Source organism: Camellia sinensis, chromosome 3 (genome assembly GCF_055761805.1).
Source record: "Camellia sinensis isolate YWXY chromosome 3, ASM5576180v1, whole genome shotgun sequence".
Classification (NCBI taxonomy): Eukaryota; Viridiplantae; Streptophyta; class Magnoliopsida; order Ericales; family Theaceae; genus Camellia; species Camellia sinensis.
The window spans coordinates 113,424,582-113,445,809 of record NC_138963.1 but is presented as its reverse complement, the minus strand read 5'-3'; the positions used below and the strand labels follow the sequence as shown (position 1 = coordinate 113,445,809).

The window sequence follows — 21,228 nt, the reverse complement described above, 5'->3', positions numbered from 1 at the left end:
ATAGAGGTGACGCCGAATCGATACCCGTGGCTTGCAAATCCTTAATCCATCCATGCTTAAATCCACGATTTTCGCACCGACGGACATCATCAGCTAGCTTTTCCTTCGTCTTTTCAATACCAATTTTTCAGCCGTCAAAAAAGCCTTGTTCGTAGGCCTTCGTTCTTATCGCTTCCCTTGTGAACATGCTCGTTGTATCTCGATCGACAATCGCATGATCCAAAAGGTGCTGATTTACTCTTTCCGTCACAATCGGGTTCGTTTGACTCGCTGATTGAGTTTCGGAAGCCTTAGCTTTTTTCAACTCGTTCTCGGCTTTTTCTGCATGGTGTTTCAAGCTCCAAATGCGGCCGTCTTTCTACTCTATCTCTATTCACGCGGCACGAAGATGCATGCCAATTTCGTAAGAGGTGTCTAGTCCCTTTACCGCTCCATGGACGCACTCTTGAAAAATTTCGTAATCAGGCTGACCGAAAATTGATTGCTGGACTTTGGGCGGAAAAAATTGTCGAGGAAACTCGACTGCTACGTTTGGATCGTGGACAATTGAATCCGCTTCAATCATCAGTTTATTCCCAACTGAAATTGAAAAACTCAACGGGCATGGTGGCTTGTTAGTTTCCTTACACGAACGGGGGGAGCTCCCTCGTTGCTGCCTCTCCTTTCTGGGTGATTTCTCTACCTCGCTCCCTCTTGGAGCCCTACTTTGATGATGAGGGAGTGACGCCTCTCACGCTCCTCCGACGTCCTGTTACCTGTTCATGCAGGTTCACAACCTCAATTCATTTCTCAATCCAATTCAGCTAGTGTCCTGTCCTTCCCTCTACTATTAAAGAATATTCTTGTCAACATACAAATTTTTTAAGTTCAACACAACACTCTTTTCCCTCTATTGAATTTGAGCAAAATATATTTATCAATAGCACATAACTCAAGCGCACCTTGCCCCCACCCAATCCATGAACTACACTTATTCAACGGTTATGTTCATTAATTAGCTGGGGCCAGGGCAGATTTATAAATCTATTCGGCCTATTTTCAAAGCATTTTGCAGAAAAATTATTGTGCCCCACCCAATCCATGAACTACACTTATTCGGCGGTTATGTTCATTGATTAGCTGGGGCAATGGCAGATTTATTAACCTATTCGGCCTATTAGCAAAGTATTTCGTCGAAAAATTACTGTGCCCCACCTAATCTATAAACTACACATATTCGGCAGTTATGTTCATTGATTAGTTGGGGCAAGGCCAAATTTATTAATCTATTCGACCTCTATTCATAAATATATTTACAAACTACAATGCCCCATCTGATCGGCAGATTATATTCACCCATTAACATTGCAAACCGTATGGAGCATAGGCAAATATGTGATTATTCAGAACATAATGTAATAGTTGTATATTTAATTCGGCAAATTATGTTATGGCCAAAGGTTGCAAGGTTAAATTTAATACGGCTATCCATCAATCTAAATTAGCAAATTCAGAATAGAGACAAAAAGGGCAATTTTCATTAATGAACTGAATACAAAAGACGAACAGTCACTTTACATATGAAAATTGCCCTACGAAAAACTTACAAACAAAATGAACAAAAATCTACAAACACTACATACAAAAGATGCCTAACATAAAGAAAAATTACCCCAATTCTATTTTGCTCTTCAGGGTCCGATTCCAACAGCTCAGCATCCAACTGCTCGTATGGAATCGGTTGCCCTAATGTCACATTAGCGGCCGCCAAGGTTTTAAGCCATCCATGTTTAAAGCCCTAAATTTTCAAACTTGGGCACCTTCTCCACGTACTTTTCCATGGAGACATTCTCTCCAACTTTAAATGCCTTGGAAACCTCAGAATCGGCGATTTCTTTTGCCTTATTCAATTCTTCCAAGTCAGCTTCTAGCTTTGTGATCACCTCCTTGGCCAATTTGAGCGCGCCATCGCTCATAGTCACCCTCTTCTCGACAGCCGCTTTGAGTAGGTCGGCGCTTTTGACCTTAGCTCGTTCCTCTTCTACCTTCCTAGCCTCGGAGTCAGCTCTTAGAGATACCATTGCCAATTCGTCCAGAGCCTCCTTGGCTTTCCCCTTTTTGTTTTTAATTTCGCCTTTGAGTAAGCCGATTTGTTCAACGGCGTCATAGTGACAACGACCGATTTCTGCTATTCTGCCCGCCTCTTGCAACAAAAAACACGAGAAATTTAATCGGCATACAAAGGAATAGAGTATAAAATTTTCCAATTACATACCAATATCGCCGACTGAGTAACTAACGCTATCGAAATCACATCCGGTTCCGTATGGAACGCAACCCTGTTCGTCGGCAAGGAGATCGACGAGGCCACACTTAGGGCCATGGCGGGGTCCTTCAGAGTTTACGCGTCGAAACTGGCGTGTTCTTGATTTTGGGTTGGATAATAAATGGCGCCGCCAAGTTTGAGACTCTTCTATGCGAGGCCATTTATCGATTAAATCTCCAGAAGAGTCGGTCTCAATCTCAGCAGGGCATTTCTCCCCCATTTGTTCGATAACATGGTCATCTGATTGATCAATGACCGAGTTGGCAGGATGTTGCATAATGACTGAATCGGCCACAACAGTCTCTTGCCCCATTTTCTCAACAAGAGCAGGCGGGGAGGGGGGGAGAGGGGTTCAGATCTGGCGATTTTGGCCTTTATTCGGGTTGCCATTTTTTTGGCATTCTTCCTTCTCGCCATCTGTGTGAGCAATTCACCAGCCATATTTTCAGGGTCTGTGTTGGGTAAATCTCCTAGATTGGTGAAAATATCGTCTTCTAGAGATGAATCAATTCGGCCTGCGGTGGACGGGAGGTCGAAGCCGACTTCTTCAAAAGCCAAATTAAGAGCTGCGTCGACTTCTTCCTCCAAATGACCCTTAGATCCGTTCGAGTTGGACTGACTTGGTTGTTCGTCAACCTGATCGCCGACTTCACCGCCATCCTCAAGGCCGATGACCCTAAGGTTATTGTAGTTTAGGAAGATGAGAGTCGTAAGATGCTCTTCCCCTCTTGGAATCGGGATATGATCTGTAGCCAAAAAAGTTGAATACGTTGGATCGTATCGCAGCAGTACTTGCTTCTGAAGATTTGGATGGCCAAAGAATTTGAGCGCGATTTTGACTTGCTCAAGCACGGCGTCATCGGCCGAAGCAAGTGCTTTCTTCAGATCGTTGCCTGCACAAATTAAATGATAAGTACATGGAATAGAAGCCGAACAAGTGTATACAAAATGCGTGAAGAAATGGAACTATACGGCCACATGGTTCGCCTTTTTGTCTAGGCACAGATCCAGGCCATCTTTGCCTTCACCGAATTCCTAGTTGCCTTGGACAATGACCATGATGTCATCGACAGGCTTACGGGAGCTGGCATGCATAGTCACCAGATGGTGATCAATGTCCTTGGCCCTGAGAAAGTAGCGTCCTTGTCGACCAGAAGACTTCGCCAAGGCATAACAATGCCAAATAGCAGGAATGCCTAGATTAATCCTAAAACGATGATTTAATTCTATTATGTCCATTATGATTCGATAAAAATTTACATTTGGCTGAGAAGGGATTAGACCCCAATAACAAAGAACGGCCCTTAGAAAAGGATGAAGGGGGAAACGGACTCCACCCTCAACGATTGACAGAAGAGGGAAGATGATCGTACTTGTACTAGCCTTTTCCATATCAACTACGCTGTCGGCCACGAGTGACAGATGGACGTCATCTAGAATTGAGAAATGACGTTGAAAGGCGGAAATACGGTCCACAGAAAGGAGGTCTTTTTGGTGTTTTTCCATTTAAATCGAAATAGAAAACATGCTAACTAAAAAATGAACAAGAAAATGGGAGCTGGAAAGGGGACGAAATACAAGGAAGGGAGGAACTTACAATTTAGAGAGAGGAGGACAAGGGGGAGCAGGCATAAGTCGTAGAGGTCTTGGAAGAGAGATACTATGAACAAGCCAAAGAGTCTTGCACATTTGAAAAATATTCAAAAAGACAGCGCGGTTGTGTATCACATTAAATGAGCAACTTGTACTAAGAGGCGGGAAGTTATAATCATTTCTAAAACTGTGTTTATTCTGATGCTTCGGTGTTGGAAGTAGTGCGAGTGCTGTATTTTTTGACTTTCCATATACAAAACCAAACATGTCGGCTAAATGGTATTTAGTCGGATGTTCGCGGTGCAATTGTGGGGTCTAAATTATTTCAATTAGGAAGAGGCCAAGGACTTTGATCGATATCAGGCTAAAGCAATTCGGTCTTAACCAAGGAGTCGGCCGTATAAAGAGTTGAGCAGGAGCCAACACTCAATAGGAAGACCGAATAGGTAATTACGTACGAGATCAAGAGTGGGCCCGACCCTCAGCCCCAAAGGTAATATAAAAAGGGAGGAACGTCAACTAAAGCAGGTATGTGAGAATAGACAAAATAACTTGAGATAGAAGTAAACTTGAGAGAATACTAATTTGTCCGTCAGAGTGCTAATTCCGACACCCTCGACCGGAGTGTTCATCCCCTTTTCAGGTACCAATCAGAGGATCCAAGACGTCTGGCTGGATCCTGGAGTATTTCCAAACCATTCTCCACAATGATCTAGTTAGGGTTTTCCTCATAATCAAACCAACCTAGTTATATATACACACACACATATATATATATATAACTTCGTACCCAGTCAAAGATATTATCATTAAATCATGAAAAAGTGTCTCAAAGTACACTCATTACACCTACAAGGTGATAGTTGGCCATGTGATGGTGAATTGATGGGCTTGTTTTATATATATACATATATATTTTTGTGTACAATTGTTGAAATTTGTAAAATGTAATGTTTAAATAAAAAAAGATTTTAGGATACAAGTGCATACACAAATATATAAGGGTACTTGTTTGGGGTCTTAATTTCATTCAAGAAAAATATGAGGGCATGGTCTCAATTAAAATATCTATTTCAAGTGTAGAGTTAATAAATTAGTGTTAGGAAAAATTATTCAGTTTGTAGTATCTTACTTTGAATTTAAAGGTGAATAACTGAACGAAAACACTGAAAATCGGAAGTTAAGGTTTAGAGAGATTAATCTAAAATTTGAGAGTTGAATAATAAATTTTAGAGTGTTAGAAATGATTTCTAAGCTTCCAGAGTCGATTAGGGTTTGTATGGGTTTGTCCGTGATGCGTTTTTGGTTCTAGGGTTTAATTTGGAAATAATCAACGAACTAAGGGCTTTATTATAATAACTCAAAATTTAGGGATCTAATAGGGTTTACTAAAGTTAGGGGTCTCACAACAATTCTCTTAACGAATTACGCTCTAAATAGAATACCTATGAAGAAAATGGACAAGACTCTATATGAATTATGGAAAGGTCGCAAGCCTTCCTATAGTTTCCAATGAATGTGGCGGTGTCTTGAAAAAGTGGTAGTACCTACACCCAAGGGGGTTAGGATAGGTCAAAAAACTGTGGATTGTATATTCATTTGTTATTGTAGACCCGACTTTCTTCGCGTGCCCTTCTTTCAGAGAGGGCGCGAATTGGTCTTACTACAGTTCGGACTCCTATCACGGTTCTAAATCTAATCTTACAAAGTGCAATGCGAGACTGATAAACACCAAAGAGTCCAAATCTGGAAATTGGTTTTGGAAAAATCAATTTTTAATCAAAAAGCGCCAAACATGGACTGCTTTGCTAGATTATAGAGTCGGCACCTAATATTTTATTTTTAGAAAATTTAGGAAACCCTGACTCGTGCCAAAGGCCACATGTCCGTCATCACCAAAGTTGCCTCGGCTCGGGAACATGGGTACGAGAGGGGAAGGTCCTGAAATGAGCAACCCCACTCGCCCGATCGAAGGATCAACCTCTACTAAGCATGATATGTTGTTTTATAAACACATGTGTTCTTATTCCGGTTATTAGCTAACTTTCTATCTGACACACACATACAAGTATAGACTAAGTCGCGAGAATTGGAACATTTCGATTCATGTTTGTTTTCAAAAATGGTTTGAAAGTGTTACTCGCAAGTAGGCTAAAGCGCGGATTTGCCACCCTCAACTGTGGTCTTAAAACATGATTTTGCCGCTTCGCAAAGTGGGCTTAAAACTCACAATCATCAAGCATATAAGCAAATGGCAAACATGCTATCATGGCAATACTCACACTCATGCAAGTATGCTAAAGCGTATCACTTACAGTGTACTCCAAGCCAAAACAAAAGCTAGTTAGAAATATGCATGATCCTAACTATACAAGATGCCTAATGCAACACATGCAATTATGCAACTAAATAGGCTCGGCTATCTAAGATGGCATATGAATGCAGCAATTTGATAACATGCTTTGAAACAGGTATTCAAATAAGTATTGAAATACAATGCAGTTTGAATGATGTGCCGAGCTCAGTGCGTGCAATACAAATGAATGATGCAAACATGCAAGCATAAGGTATGCTAAACTGAAAAATGCCCTAAAACTAACCATCGAAAGCGGTTAAGTAAAAGGGAGAAAGAAGTGGGGTTGAAAGACATGCACACACACACGTACGCTTATTACAATATTGCGCCTTCGCAAAGGAGGGTCCGAATAAATGAGCTAAGCTACACTAAGCTAAGCTAAACAACTAATCTAATTGAGATAATTAGATTAATTCTTACAAATCAAGGATAAATAAATAGCTAAGCTAAGCTACTTAATTATTACAACACTTAACTAATTAGCGCTAATTAAATTATAAAAACCAATGCTAACTAACAAGTAAAGCATTAAATTACACTTCTTCAGCTCTGCTTCAGAAAGTTGAACATGTATGCATTCGGTTTCTCGTCCCGAATAGCCTTTCGGTTTGCTCTTGAGAGGCTCTGTTTGCAGGGCGTCTCCAAGAACTTTCTACACCACCTTACCAATTCCATGCCGAGGAATGCACCAGTGACCTACCGGCCATGAGAGCTTGCTGCCGGCCACCTGTCGGCCAAAGATGTTAACTGCCGGCCACGGATGAAGTAGTGCTGGCCACCAGTGAAGCACTGCCGCCCACTGGTGTGCTGTATCACCATTCTGTAACAGAGCTCACACAGAGAAAAATGGAGGGTCTCCCAAGGGTATGTTTGTATTGCACCCTCTCCTTATCATCTCAAAACATCAAAGGAGAGGAGCTACTAGATCTAAGACCACCAATCAAGCATTTTCAATGCATGATGGCCGAGGATCCAACTTGTACACATTCAATAAATGCACAAAACAAGACTCTAGGACCACTACCTTATCATGCATGATGAAAGACAATGGAGATAAAGGAGATTGACTCACTTTCATCACTTTGAGTATGAAATGGACCAATCTACCTTGTGTTCAATATAACATCCGATTGAACACAATGCAATGCACACATAACATGCTTATCTTGGCATGCTTTAGTTGATTCAATTCTTGTTTACACATTTTAAGTTACCAAGCCATTCTTTAATTGATTTGTCCAAATGTGAAAGTCCTCTAATGAGAGAGAGAGATCAATCAAAAGATGACTTAAGACATGAGAGAGACCATGCCTTTGACTAGGAGGAACCCTCAAAAGAGGGTTAAAGCCATTTAAGCATAAGCCTCAATCCCAAGCTTAAGCACAACTTTAGGACCAACCAACCCTCAAAATAAATCAAAAGTGAAGAAATGAGGGAGATGGCAGATATTTCAGTGCTGATATGGCATGAAAAACAAGACTCTAACATGCAAACAACTCATGTACAACATGTTAGGAGACTTAAATATTAAAACTAGTGAAAAGCTTTACACTAGAACCATTCAACATCAAACTCAAATGGCCAAACCAGCCCTAGACAGACCTCAAACATGCCAAAATAATGGTCTAAACATGCTGAGATAGAAGCATGAAAGGCTAGGGGAACATGCACACATGTTAGCCCATAAGTAAGGCACAATACACAACCCTCAAAAGCAATGAAGATATTAAGTATGTGAGAGTATGACAGAGGTATATGCACTGAAATCATGTGCTAAATGATGCTAAAACATGCAAGCAACTCAAGCAAAGCATGTTAGAGGCCTCAAAATTCAAAGCTAGTCAAGGGCCTTTGCACTACAACCATGTATAACAAATCTCATCTGGCCAAGACCACTCAAAATAGAGTTAAAGCATGCTAAAACATGAGCAAAAGCATGCTGAGATGGAGCTAGCACAAGATAAGATGATAGGCTAACTCATTAAGCAAGTTAAGCTAGTAAGCATGATTACACTACAAGTGTACGAAGCAAACAAGAGGTGCTCCAACCAGCCAAAAACAGAGTTATAACATGTTAAAATAAGGTCAAAAACATGCTGAGATCAAGCCATGAGATGGTACAAAAACATGCTCCACTAGTAGGCCATCAACACATGCAAACAAGATGCAAGGAGGGGAGACCACCCCCTCCTATTTTGGTCCTTAAAACCAACTTTCTACCACTGAAAAACCTCTGAGTTTCAGTGGTAGAAAGGCCAAACAAAGGGTGTTACAAAAGCTTAGAAAGGTGGCTCAAAAGACTTTACAAGCCAAAGAGCAAAGAGAGGGAACTACCCCCTAACCAAACAAAGCTCAAACCAACATGCTAAGACCTTAAAAACAGAACTTTTTAGAGGCTAAAACTAGCTTTAAAGTAGCATACAAAGGTGGCAAAGCAATGAACTAAAACAAAGCCTAAAAGGAGTAAATCCTTACCCTTGAAGCACAACAATAAAACAGCAAGCAAACAGCCAAATTTCTGAGCCAAAACCACTCCAAGGAGCTGAAACAAGGCCTCCAAGATCCTTAACTCTAAGGTGAAGGTGTTTGGCTAAGGGTGCTAGTGCAAATGTGTAGAGAAAGCATACTTTCAAGCACAAAATATAGAGAGAGAGGATTCTGGAGTGAGAGAGACAGAGAGAGAGAGAGAGAGAGAGAGAAATATAGCTCAGCTCAAACTTTATAACCCTTTGTATGCATATAGATGATCTCTATATACAGAAGATAAAAAATCTCCTTGAAGAGATCCAACGATCCACGTGCAAGCAAATGGGCTCATCTGTGCAAACAGTTGTCAAAATATCTGCAAAAATATTGACTGATGCATTGGTGGCCGGCCGGCCATCAGTGGTGGTCGGCAGGGCTTCATTGATGGCCGGCAAGCCTCATCAATGGTGGGCAGGCCAAGATGCATGGCCAGTAGGCCATCAAGAACAACAAGATGGAAGGACCAAGACATGGTCCAAAAACAAGAAAGAATGGAAGTAGGGTTTGGAAAGCTCAAACCTGTGGCGTTCTGCCGCAGATTCGATCGCTCGATGAGCAATCAAACCTGTCACTGGATGTACCTGCAAGAACATCCAAGTCTTGAGGACGGTCAAAAATGGGGTGTCTACAGTTGCCTCTCTTTGACAGAACTCAGAAGTCATGAAATGACGGGAGTGAACGTCAACGCCCAGAGACGACCCATTTTTGACAAGGCCGAAAACCTAGACAAACATTCAAGATAACAATATAGATGCACCCGCAGGCTGGGACAAAATGCAAATGATATGCACGATGCCGAACATAACATATGATCATGCAAATAGGGCTGTAATGAAACATCTAGATGCAAATGTTATGCAAAGAAATGCTAGAGCAAACTTGGACATAAGCAAGTTAACACAAACCAAACCACATTTCATGCAGAAAGGATGTAAGAAAATTATGCAATCTTAACTGCGCCTCAAGCAGAAAAGGACAAAGAAACAACAACCGTCGGGCACACCCGAGGCGGTAAACAAGATGCCAACGAATGTCACCCACGAGGAGAGAAGCGGCGTGAACCTAAGGACACACCCTAAGGGTCTGAGCCACAGAGAAGAATAGTAACAGGTGAAACTCATCCAACTATTATGCAATCGAAACAACGAGCGGCATAAGCATCGGAAGTTGTCCAGATGCATTTAACCAAAGCATCCTAACGTGCCATGCGCGAGAGGGAAAAGGGAGCGGTGCAAACACCGGAGGATGGTATAAACATTAGAGCACGTTCCAATGTTTCTAACCAAAACAGAGAGGTATAAGCGTCAAAACATGTTCCAAACGCTTCTAACCAGAAGGGTGGTTAAACATCGGGCACGTAACCCAATGTTCCTAACCAAATGGGTGGTATAAGCGTCGGACACACGTCCCAAACGCTTCTAACCAAAGCAAGGTATAAGTGTCGGGCACACGTCCCAAACACTTCTAACCGGAGGGGTGGTATAAGCACCGGGCACATGGTCCAAACGCTTCTAACCAAAGGAGTACAGATATCGGTCACACGACCCAATGTCTCCAACCAACGAGGTGGTACAAGCATCGGACACACGGTTGAAACGCTTCTAACCAATGCAAGGAGGTATAAGCGTCGGGCACACGGTCCAAACGCTTCTAACCAAAGCAAGGTGGTATAAGCATCGGGTACACGGTCCAAACGCTTCTAACCAAAGCAAGGAGGTATAAGAGTCGGGCACACGCCCCAAACGCTTCTAACCAAAGCAAGGAGGTATAAACATTGGGCACACGCCCCAAACGCTTCTAACCAAAGCAAGGTGTAGTGTAAACACCGGGCGTACCCGAATGTTTCTAACCAACAAAGTATGGTGTAAGCACCGGGCATACCCGAATGCTTCTAACCCAAACAAGGTGTTCAAAGGACAGGAATGATCTTACCCGAAATCCCCCTGAATGAACCGCACATACAATAACGTCTGGTTGCGCCAGCTTCAAATGAACCGTACATATAATAGCGTGCCTGCATAAGAAAGAAACTTTACAGGTACAATGCAATACAAATGCATATTTCATTCAAGATGAATGACCGTAATCCACGATGGTAGAAGCATGCTTCATGCACTACATGCAAGAAACCAAAGAGAGGCACATGCAAGATGAATGATCATAATCCACAATGGTAGAAGCAGGCTTCATGCACTACATGCAGGGAACAAACGAGAGGCATATTCAATGCAAAATAAACGATGATGCATATGATATGCGACATGAAAACTCCATGCAAACATGGTAATGCATATTCTATGCAATGAAAAAAGTGAGTGTGCTAAAGACGACTCAATAGCAACCTCTGATTTACCTCTCGGAAGAGTTGTCACATGTTAAAAATGATACACCTTGTTCATGTTGATGAGCGATGACCATCGCGCATTGGAAATACGGTTCTGAGCTTCCGCAGAGGCATTTTGGACCAAACTTTGAGAATACCCTTCATTTCCCGGGATTCAAGGACACCAATCAGAAGAAAAAAGGCATAGAAAGCTAATGGAAGGGTGCCGGCTATCAGGGGAGGCTACCGGTCCCCTGCCGGCCATCAGTGGCCACTGTCAGCCATCAATACAACACTGCTGGCCATCGATGGCAGATTTGGGAAATTTGGTGTTTTGACCCACGGGTCTTTAAGTACAAATAGAGACATTTCATTTCCTCACAAACCCTTGCAAAAAATCTTCCTCCCTTGCTTTCTAGGTACTCATTCTCTCTAGATCCACGCGTTCCACGCATTTTCCAACACCCTAAACAAACTTTATTTGCTAAAACCCTCTAGTTGTTTTCACTTTGAACCGATCAGAATTTGATTTTGACGTTTCTTTCGTCATTTCCACCATTCTAGACTGATTCCCCTCGAGTTTCTCCTAAGGTTAGTACACTTTTCCCGGGTTTTGACTTTCTTCAACTTTTCTCTCTCCTAGGGTTTGACTTTTGCAAAGTTTTACCATTTTCTCCATTTTTCCTCATTTTTGCTTCTCTTGCACCTATTTTAGATGGCTGATGATGTCCCATATGACGGGGCCTTCCCCGCGCTTCTTCCGATAGAGTTTGAGGCAGACTTTGCGGTCGTGCCCGAGGCTGAGCCAAAGCCTTTACCACCGAGTATACGCCCCTTTAACCCAACGAGGTATCATCCGGAGGCTCACATAATACCTACAGCGGGAGGCATCAAAGCCTTCACCGACTTTGCTGAGGATGCACCAGACGACCTGCTATTGAGAGAGCCAGCATCTCATTTGTCAGTCGTTGCCGTGGAGGTACAAACACTGTTTTCTCGCAGTATTACCCTTAACTGTTTGCATTTCTTGCACTGTTTTGATCTGACTGCATAGACTGCATTAATCTGATTGCATCTTATACATTACTGCTTCATATTCAACTATAGTTTCAACTATGCTTTTAGTACTTGATTTGATTGCATCACATGCATTACTGTAGGATGGATACCGCTTTTTCAGAGGTTACGGCACAACGACCGCTCGTGACTGGTATGGCGAGCTCCCAGCTGGGGTTCGCGACATTATCGACGAGACAGGCTTCGGTCTATTCTGCTCTAGTCTGACACGGGTTATAGCGAGTCGCCCACTCCTAGGGGCTTTGGTGGAGAGGTGGTGGGATACCACCAACTCCTTCCATTTCTCCGCCACGGGGGAGATGACGATGACTCTTTACGACTTCACCGTGATCACTGGCTTAGGCGTAGGGGGTGATCCGATCCCTCTCGACCCTGACATGGAAGAGTGGGAGGCAGCATATACCGCACTATTTGGGGCACACCCACCAACACCACGGGCAGGCATGGTCTGATATAGTTGGTTCAAGGAGCAGTACAGGGGGGCTGAGCCTGAGACATTCGAAGTGGCAGAGCAGTATGCGAGGGGCTTCCTCATGTTCCTCTTCGGTACCACCTTGTTTTCGAATAGGTGGAATACCATGGGCCTATACTTTCTGAGCGCATTGGTAGTACTCCAATGAGTTCAGTTCTACGACTGGGGCGGAGCCAACCTCACCACCTTGTATGGATACATGAGCTTGACTTCTCGCATAAGCGAGACCTTGATAGGCGGCTACTGGCGGGCATGGGAGGTACCCAACTTAGTTCCCCCTTTTGCTTTACATCTTCTGCTTAGCATTTCTTGCTTTACATTTGTTCAACACATGTACTTTCTGCTTTGCATTCTGCATCTGCTCATACGTTGTATGCTTTCTGCTTTACATTTTCTGTATCTGCCCATACATTGTACTAATCACATTGTCCTTGCAGTTGTGGGTGTACGCACACTTCCTGGCTCTTGCTCTAGAGCCTATAGAGGAGACCCTGATGACAGTTCCATTTTCTTGGGTATACGACGGCCAGCTCCGCTGTAGGACCCAGGAGAACTTCATGTTTTTCCGCCAGTACTTCGACACGGTCACGGTGTGCGAGGTAATCCAAAACAAAGGAGCCCCACTTTTCAATCAATTTAATATACAGATTTGCCAATTGACAGTGATTAATCATCTGTTCATTCTCATTTCAGATCACATGGCAGCCGTGTGATGCAATACCATCAGGGCTCCGAGCCCAATATGACACAGCCAGGGTCGTCGCTCGCTATCATATTCTCCTTGAGGGCCCGATCTGCCATGCTTGGTTCTTGAGCGAGCGTTTCACATGCCAAACTCTAGGACTGTCTACCCCGTTCATATCGACAGCACCTTCAGTATCCATGAGAGAGAAACACAGACTCTCTGTCGACCAGGTGATCCAGTTCATGGTAGGGTTGGAGGTGGATTACTTCCATGCAGAGGGTGACTATGCAACCTTCATCCAGACTCATCTGATGCCGCCTCTGACCGGTGTCCGTGGAGGTGAGGGAGTGAGAGCTCCAGCTACAAGAGAGAGAGGCAGAGGGGCCAGAGCGACCAGGTCCTGTTGCAAGAGAGATTCTGGGAAGAGGTAGAGAGTGGGAAGGCCAGACCTACCTACTACATTGACTTGCTGGGGACGCTCTAAAGAGACCTATCAGATTCCTATAGAGCCTGCACCTGCTGGTCACGAGCTTGTCGGAGTTCGAGGCCCAACCTCGGTATGTTCCACAGTTTACATTTTGCACATTCAATTCATTCAGATTATGCTTTATAAACCACTGATCATCTCAACACATTTGTAGGCATCCATAGAGTACACCGGGCAGGTTCTCGAGCTAGCGGCTTCTTTGACAAGCATGAATCTGCTCAGCCTCTATAGGATTCCGGTAAGTTTCTTCAGTTTGCACTTCATGCCATGAAAATCTCTGCCAACGCATTAGCATTTCAACTGTTCTATACTACACTGATCTGATTTATTGCACATTAAAACATTGCATAAATACACTGTTCCCATACGCTGCGCACAACATATATACACCACATTCATACACTGCTCACAGCACATTATCTTTTGCATCTAATACACACCACAACTAACACATCTTAACAAACTGCCCTTTTCAGATCTCTTTCCAGACCCCAGCTCCACCGAATGCCCTAGCAAGAGCCACAGCAGGACCTTTAGTTCCTCCCCCAGCAACAGAGAGGAGAGGGAGACAGGCTCAGACACATAGCCGAGGTAGAGTTAGAGGCATCCACAGCCAGAGTGGCCCTTCAGAGCCCATTCTGGGTGATGATGACGAGACGAGACGAGCGAGGAGGCTGAGGCAACGAGTCCACAGTCCGAGTCATCAGAGGGTGGAGATGACGACACTCACTCGGATTCTGCTAGTAGAGAGGCTAGAGAGGCTGATGAGGGTTCCAGTTCAGGCTTTGATCCAACTTTAGACAGCGGTGCCAATGGCGATAGTGCTCCAGAGTCTGCTCGGACGAGGAAGAGGACGAAGAGGGCCTCTCGAGCTTGAGATAGCCAGCATCGATTCAGATGCTTTTTTCCTTTGTTTTCTTTTTGCTAGTAGTGTTAGCCCATTGTATAGCCTTAGGCAGTTTTATTTTCTTAAAACTTGTACTCTTTTGCAAAAAGTAACCATGATTGGAAATGAAAACTTAGCTTTTTGAGTAAAAGGTGTTGCATTTGATATTCTGAGCATTGCATAACATCGCACAGCATGAAAATGAGATTGATCTTTTGAAAACTGCACAACCAAATTGCATTGTCTTAATCAGGTAGTGAACCAACTAACAACTAAAAAAAATAAAACAACTCAATAAACAACACGAAGCCTTGACAGGCTTACAACTCGATAAGCAAATTGCAACAACTCGATAAACAAAACAAAGATGATTACAACTCGATAATCAAACGAAGACGATTACAACTCAATAATCAAACGAAGACGATTACGTCTTAAACAAAACACACTCAAGTCCAAAAGGACCAAAACAAGACCTCACAAGGTACAAATAACAAGACTCCACTGCAGCAAACAACTGAATCTTCACAGAGGAGGTCAGTGAGCTTGAGAGAAAGGTTGCCGACCATGGAAGATGGCCTGCCGGCCATCACTTTCCTCTGCCGGCCATCAATGTGCCTCTGCCGGCCATTGATGAGTCCCTGTCGGCCATCAATGAGCCACTACCAGCCATCGATGGCAGAACCTCCGAAACGTTGACATCTGGCCTCCACTCACTGCCTTATCTTCTACAAAAGCTCCAGCTTCGTGATTTCTTCATTTCAGCTCCATTTTTGCCCCAAATGGAACCATTCTTCACTGAAAAGCTCTCCAATTGGATTGCGACTTTGGATGGCTCGAAAAAGTTAAATTTTCGGGGTTTTGGTCTAAATGCACTATTCTCGCTGAGCTGTACTCCGCTGTGTTTTCCATTCCTCCATGCCGCGGCTAGGTATTGGAACCCGGTTATGCACGTGTTTAGCTTTGGGGGACAAGAGGTATGCCCTACAATTGAAGAATTCTAAGCTTTGATGGAATCTGGGCGTGACAAGGAAATGTTGCCTCAGTCTCGTTTTGGCTACATCCAGGCTCTAGGGAGGATGTGTGGGTTCACTTTGCATGATGCTCGAGCTTTGGTTCACAACGGGGAGTTGGACATCCCTAATCTTATTCATCGGTTTTCCGACGTCGGCAATCGCGGTGACCACTTTTGGCAAAGTTTTCGGCAACATGCCCTCTGCTTGTGTATGTTAGCCCATTTTCTACTTGTCTCTGGCTTTGGAGGGTCTAGCATTTGCTTGATTGCAGTTGCCCAAGGCTTGAAAGAAGGCAAGAGCTGCATCGGGTTGACACTTGCCGAAACTTTGATGGGCTTGGATGCTTTCCACCGCCGGGAGACAACCAAGTTTGCAGGAAGTCCAATACTACTGCAGGTAATCACTACAAAAAAAATTGTTTTTTGAGATGGCAAAACGCCGTCGCAAATAATCCAAACGCCGTCTCAAAAGCTATTTGCGACAGTAAATTTTTTTTTTGGGACGGCAAGTGGGGGTCGCAATAGGGGGGTTGCAAAAGACCTTTAGCGACGGCTTGTTTTTGTGACAGGAATATTTCTTTTTTGCGACGGCAAATATTTGTCGTCGATAGTGGATGAAGATCTGGACTTTTTGCGACGGCACAAGCTTTCCGTCGCTAATGAGATTTTGCCGACGGCAAAATTCCGTCGCAAAAAATGTGGCGTTTATGACTATTGGCGACGGCAATTTCACCGTCGCTAAAGCCTTGTTTCTCAAATAAATTCAACACCTTTTGCGACGGTATGGCTGCCGTCGCAAAAAAGCCTGGCACAGCTTCTTTTTTTTTTTTTGTGACGGGTGTTCTGCCGTCTCAAAAAAAATTACAAAAAAAAAATCCCTGTTTTACAATTATTTAAAATATAAAAATAACCTATAATGTTGGCAAATGATATAATAATATAAATACATAAATAAAATAACTAATGTTGGCAAATGAAAAATAGCTTAAAAAAAATCAAAAAATGACATAATAATATAAATCCATACATAAACAAAAGTTGGCAAATGATAAAAATTCCTAATGTTGGTCACATAATACATACATAATGTTGGTCACAAATTTAAATAACATAAATCAAAATCAAAACCAAAAGTTTTCGTCTTGATTCATTCATGAGTTACAAAAACAGAAGTTGGTCATAATCTTTACGCGCCCACATTCCACGCGAAGCAAACTGCTACTTAGGAAATATCTGAAAAAAACAAAATAAAAATGATTAATAACAATATAATGGTGGTAATATTTTAATTACAGAAAAATATAAAAAAATTAACTACCATATAATTAGAAAGATAGTTTAGTGAAATCCGGCTCAAACTCCCAAACCGGGAACCCGATTCGAGCCCCGTCTTCTCCCACAAGTCTCTCGTGCCTAGGCGGTCGTGTGTGCCAAGTTTCGTGCTAAACCGACGCCGTTTGGTGATTTTGGGGCGTTAACTCCTCGAATTCAAGTTTCTTAAGGAACTAGTTTGCCTAAAGTGAAATCCGGCTCTAACTCCTAAACCGGGAACCCGATTCGAGCCCTGTCTTCTCCCACAAGTCTCTCGTGCCTAGGCGGTCGTGTGTGACAAGTTTCGTGCTAAACCGACGCTGTTTGGTGATTTTGGGGCGTTAACTCCTCGAATTCAAGTTTCTTAAGGAACTAGTTTGCCTAAAGTGAAATCCGGCTCAAACTCCCAAACCGGGAACCCGATTCGAGCCCCGTCTTCTCCCACAAGTCTCTCGTGCCTAGGCGGTCGTGTGTGCCAAGTTTCATGCTAAACCGACGCCGTTTGGTGATTTTGGGGCGTTAACTCAAAATTATGCAAAGATACATTTTAGCTTAGAATGCAAAGATACATTTTATACCTGATCTTCTGGTGGTGGTGTATATGGATTCTCGTCTTCTGCAGATTCCCTAAATGCCCGGTGGCCACTCGATGCATCAGGAACCTATGATAGTCAATACATAATGTGGTAATCATATTCGAATTTTATACATAATCTTGTGTGAAAATTGAACTATCAAACAATTTAATTTATATCGAACCTGTCTGTTGGGATCCACATTTGCCCCCTGTGACACTAAGGCCATCATCTCAGCTCTCATCTGTTGTAAATGTGTAGAGAACTCTGCTCGCAGCTCCTCCCTCAACTCATCCCTTAGCTCTGCACGAACCTTCTGCGTGATCTGATCAATAGTCGATGGCTGGGGTGTTAATTGTGATGGCCCAGCACCATCTTTATACACCGCTCTCCGAGGCACAATTCTCCCGTATGTGCAACAATATCCATGTCCGTCATGACCTATCAACTCATGGAAAATGGCATTCCTAGCCTCCAAAGTCCGACCATCCTCAGGTAGCATAGAGAGCTGACGATTAAACTCATCCTGTATTGAATAAGACATACAAGTATATGCCAAATTAAGATGGTTGACACACAAAAAATAAACTTTAAATACAATCAAAGGTGTTTGGAAACTACCAAGGTCTGAATAACCTCTGGGTCATCTACTCTACGTGTCATAAGCCAAACATTCATCTTATCTGTAGACTCCCCCTTACTGGTCATCTGCATTTTTTTAGAAATATGAAAATTAGAATGTAAATAATTTGTAAATGTACAATGTTTATTTATATACAAAAATAAAACAATAAAATGTAAACCTCATGCCGTATCTAAGAGAAAGTAGTACGCCCTGTGGTATGAGCTATGCCGTGAGCTCACCGATTTTTAGCATTCCTACTTGCGATTTTCTATAACAGGTTCGACAAATGTGAGTATGTAAATATGATTTGTATGTTTACATATCATAAATATAACTTATTTGTATACCTCAGCATCGGAAGTACGCCAATACTCCACAAGTTCTTCCCACTGGCTTGGCACAATGTGCATAGGAACATCATCCTTCAGATTAGGATCAGAACTTCTAGGCTTGAAATACTTAGCCTTAGGCTTGTTCTTGTGATCCTTCCATATGCTGTTGCAGTTTTTCATGCAGATTGGCTTGTACTCCTCTGGACATATATTCAAATTGTCCTATAAAACACAATTTCAAAGTTTAAATAATAATAACACAATTTTGGAATTCAAATTTGTGGACAAAAATATACTTTTACCTTCACATCCTTCCAGATAGCATCAATAATATCATCAGGCACATTGTTCCAGTCAAGAAACGTAAGAGGAACAATGTTACCATTCCGCACAATAATGCCAAGTTGAGTAGTTAACTTAGCCACGTTATCCCCTATTGGGCAGTAATTTCCATCAAATTGTATGTCTAGCTTTTTACCAGTACCCCACTCTTTAATGCCCTTGGCACATCCTCTACCACGCCTAGTCGAGGTTGATGAAGAACTAACATGACCTGTGAGATACAATAACAGTAAACAATATGCAATGGTAATAAACAAATGCAAATTTAAATAATGTGAATACAAATCATATCAAATAAACCTGAGGTGGGCTGTAAAGAAGTCGAAGGGTCTGCAAAATACAATGAGAATAAACAAGTTATATATAATGAGCATAAATAAATGTATGTTTAAATAATTTTCATACAAATCAAAGCAAATTTATATACCTGCGGATGGCTCATAAGCTGATGATGATAGCTGCTGTGGTGGCACTGATGGTGGACGCACCGATGGTAGGCGTGGAGGCTGAGTACATGGTAGCTGCTGTGGTGCCACTAAAGGCCCCTCCGATAGTGGCCGATGTGATGCCTCCTCTGATGGTGGTGCTACTGATGTCCTGTCATGTAGCACATCAGACATCATGCGCCGGGGATGATCAGGCTTCCTCTTCCTTCCCATAATAATCTGCAAGCAATATAACATTAATTGACATTAGAAACATAGACAATGGTTTGTCGTCAACTATAATATGACATTAATTGAACTAATACAATTACAAAGACAAAGTAAATTAAGAAATTGATGATTAACTACAACCTTGGCCTTAATTGAATTACTAATGTTTCCACCACTATCAGCCTATTTGAACATCAACTGTTTCCCCTTCTGCAGCTTCCCTCACCCAACCAACTTCTTCATCACGAAGCATTATATTTTCTTCCAATTGTTGGCTCATGTATGGCTCGATTTGTGGATCAGTCGAACTCATATCAAATAAACCTCTTTGAGACATCTTCACCACAACTTGCCAGTCTGGTTGTAACGGGTCTGCAACATACCAAACTTGCTCTGCTTGGGACGCCAAGATGAAAGGTTCATTGGTAATTCGATCATCTCGGTACAACAAATGATTGAAGTTCACCAACGTGAAATTGAAGACATCTTCTTTCTTTCCGTGAATGTTGTCAATCCAATCACACTTAAACAACACATGTTTCTTCTCATTGGAATATCGAATCTCAACAATATCTGTCAATTGTCCATAATAGTACACAGACCCCACACGAGGATTCTTGTCTTTTCGACTAGCATAACTTATGGTATCTGCCTTTAAAGCTACACCACAATTTTGTGTGGCTCGACGATCATCCATGGCCTTTACTCGATACCGAAACCCATTCAATATATACCCGTTGAACCTCCTTGCCAAGTTATGAGGACCATTTGCCAATAGAATAATCTCTTCAGAAAATATGACATCAGTAGTTCTTCGCAAAGTTTGGACCTATTTTACACGAAAATGTAAAATTTAAAATGTAGTTCGACTTAAGTAACTAGAATCTATAGAGTTAAATACATACATGTTCCTTGAACCAAATGTGAAAAGTTTCAAAATGTTCACGCCGAAGCTGATGATCGTCAACACGAGGCATTTTGAGCTTAAGTACTTCAAGGTGTTCGCTATGTAGATTGAAATTTTAGCAATACAAAATATTTTGTAGAAAATTCAATAAAACATAATAAAATATTGAGTGAGTGACTTAACCTACTTTATGAATGGTTGAACCGCGCTTGTATTGAATAAGATGTACCGATGAGCTTGTACCCAAGAAGTGTTATCAAGATAAAAGCTTTTGTTTTCACCAATAGCATGACCCAAATTATCAGCACCACTATAGTTCCTCACGGGTCGACTAGATTTGGTTTCCACATCATTGAGATATTGTGCACAAAAATTCATGCATTCTTCCATAAGATATCCTTTAGCAATTGATCCTTCAGGATGAGCTCTATTACGCACGTATTGCTTCAAAGTAAGAAGATACCTCTCAATTGGATACATCCATCGAAATTGAATCGCTCCACCCAATAAGGCTTCATCAGCTAGATGTATAGGCAAGTGCTCCATTATATCAAAAAAACTCGGAGGAAATATTTTCTCTAGATGACAAAGTGTTATAGCGATACGATCTTGAATATATTGCAAATCCGTCGCACGATTCACTTTTGAACACAATTGTCTAAAGAAATTGCTCAATTCAATCAAGGGTTCAATTACATTCTTCGGTAACGATCTTCGAATAGCCAATGGAATAAGTTGTTGCATCAGAATATGAC

At 42.2% G+C, this 21,228-nt stretch overlaps 1 long non-coding RNA gene across 1 annotated transcript; it reads right to left on the bottom strand.

The window, feature by feature from the left end:
* Positions 1 to 19,208: 19,208 nt before the first annotated feature.
* On the bottom strand, positions 19,209 to 20,236 carry LOC145821104 (uncharacterized). Its single transcript, XR_014363144.1, has 3 exons — positions 19,708 to 20,236; positions 19,338 to 19,575; positions 19,209 to 19,240 (listed from the first exon to the last, which is right to left on the bottom strand). It is a non-coding gene; the product is annotated as an uncharacterized LOC145821104 (long non-coding RNA).
* Positions 20,237 to 21,228: the final 992 nt, after the last annotated feature.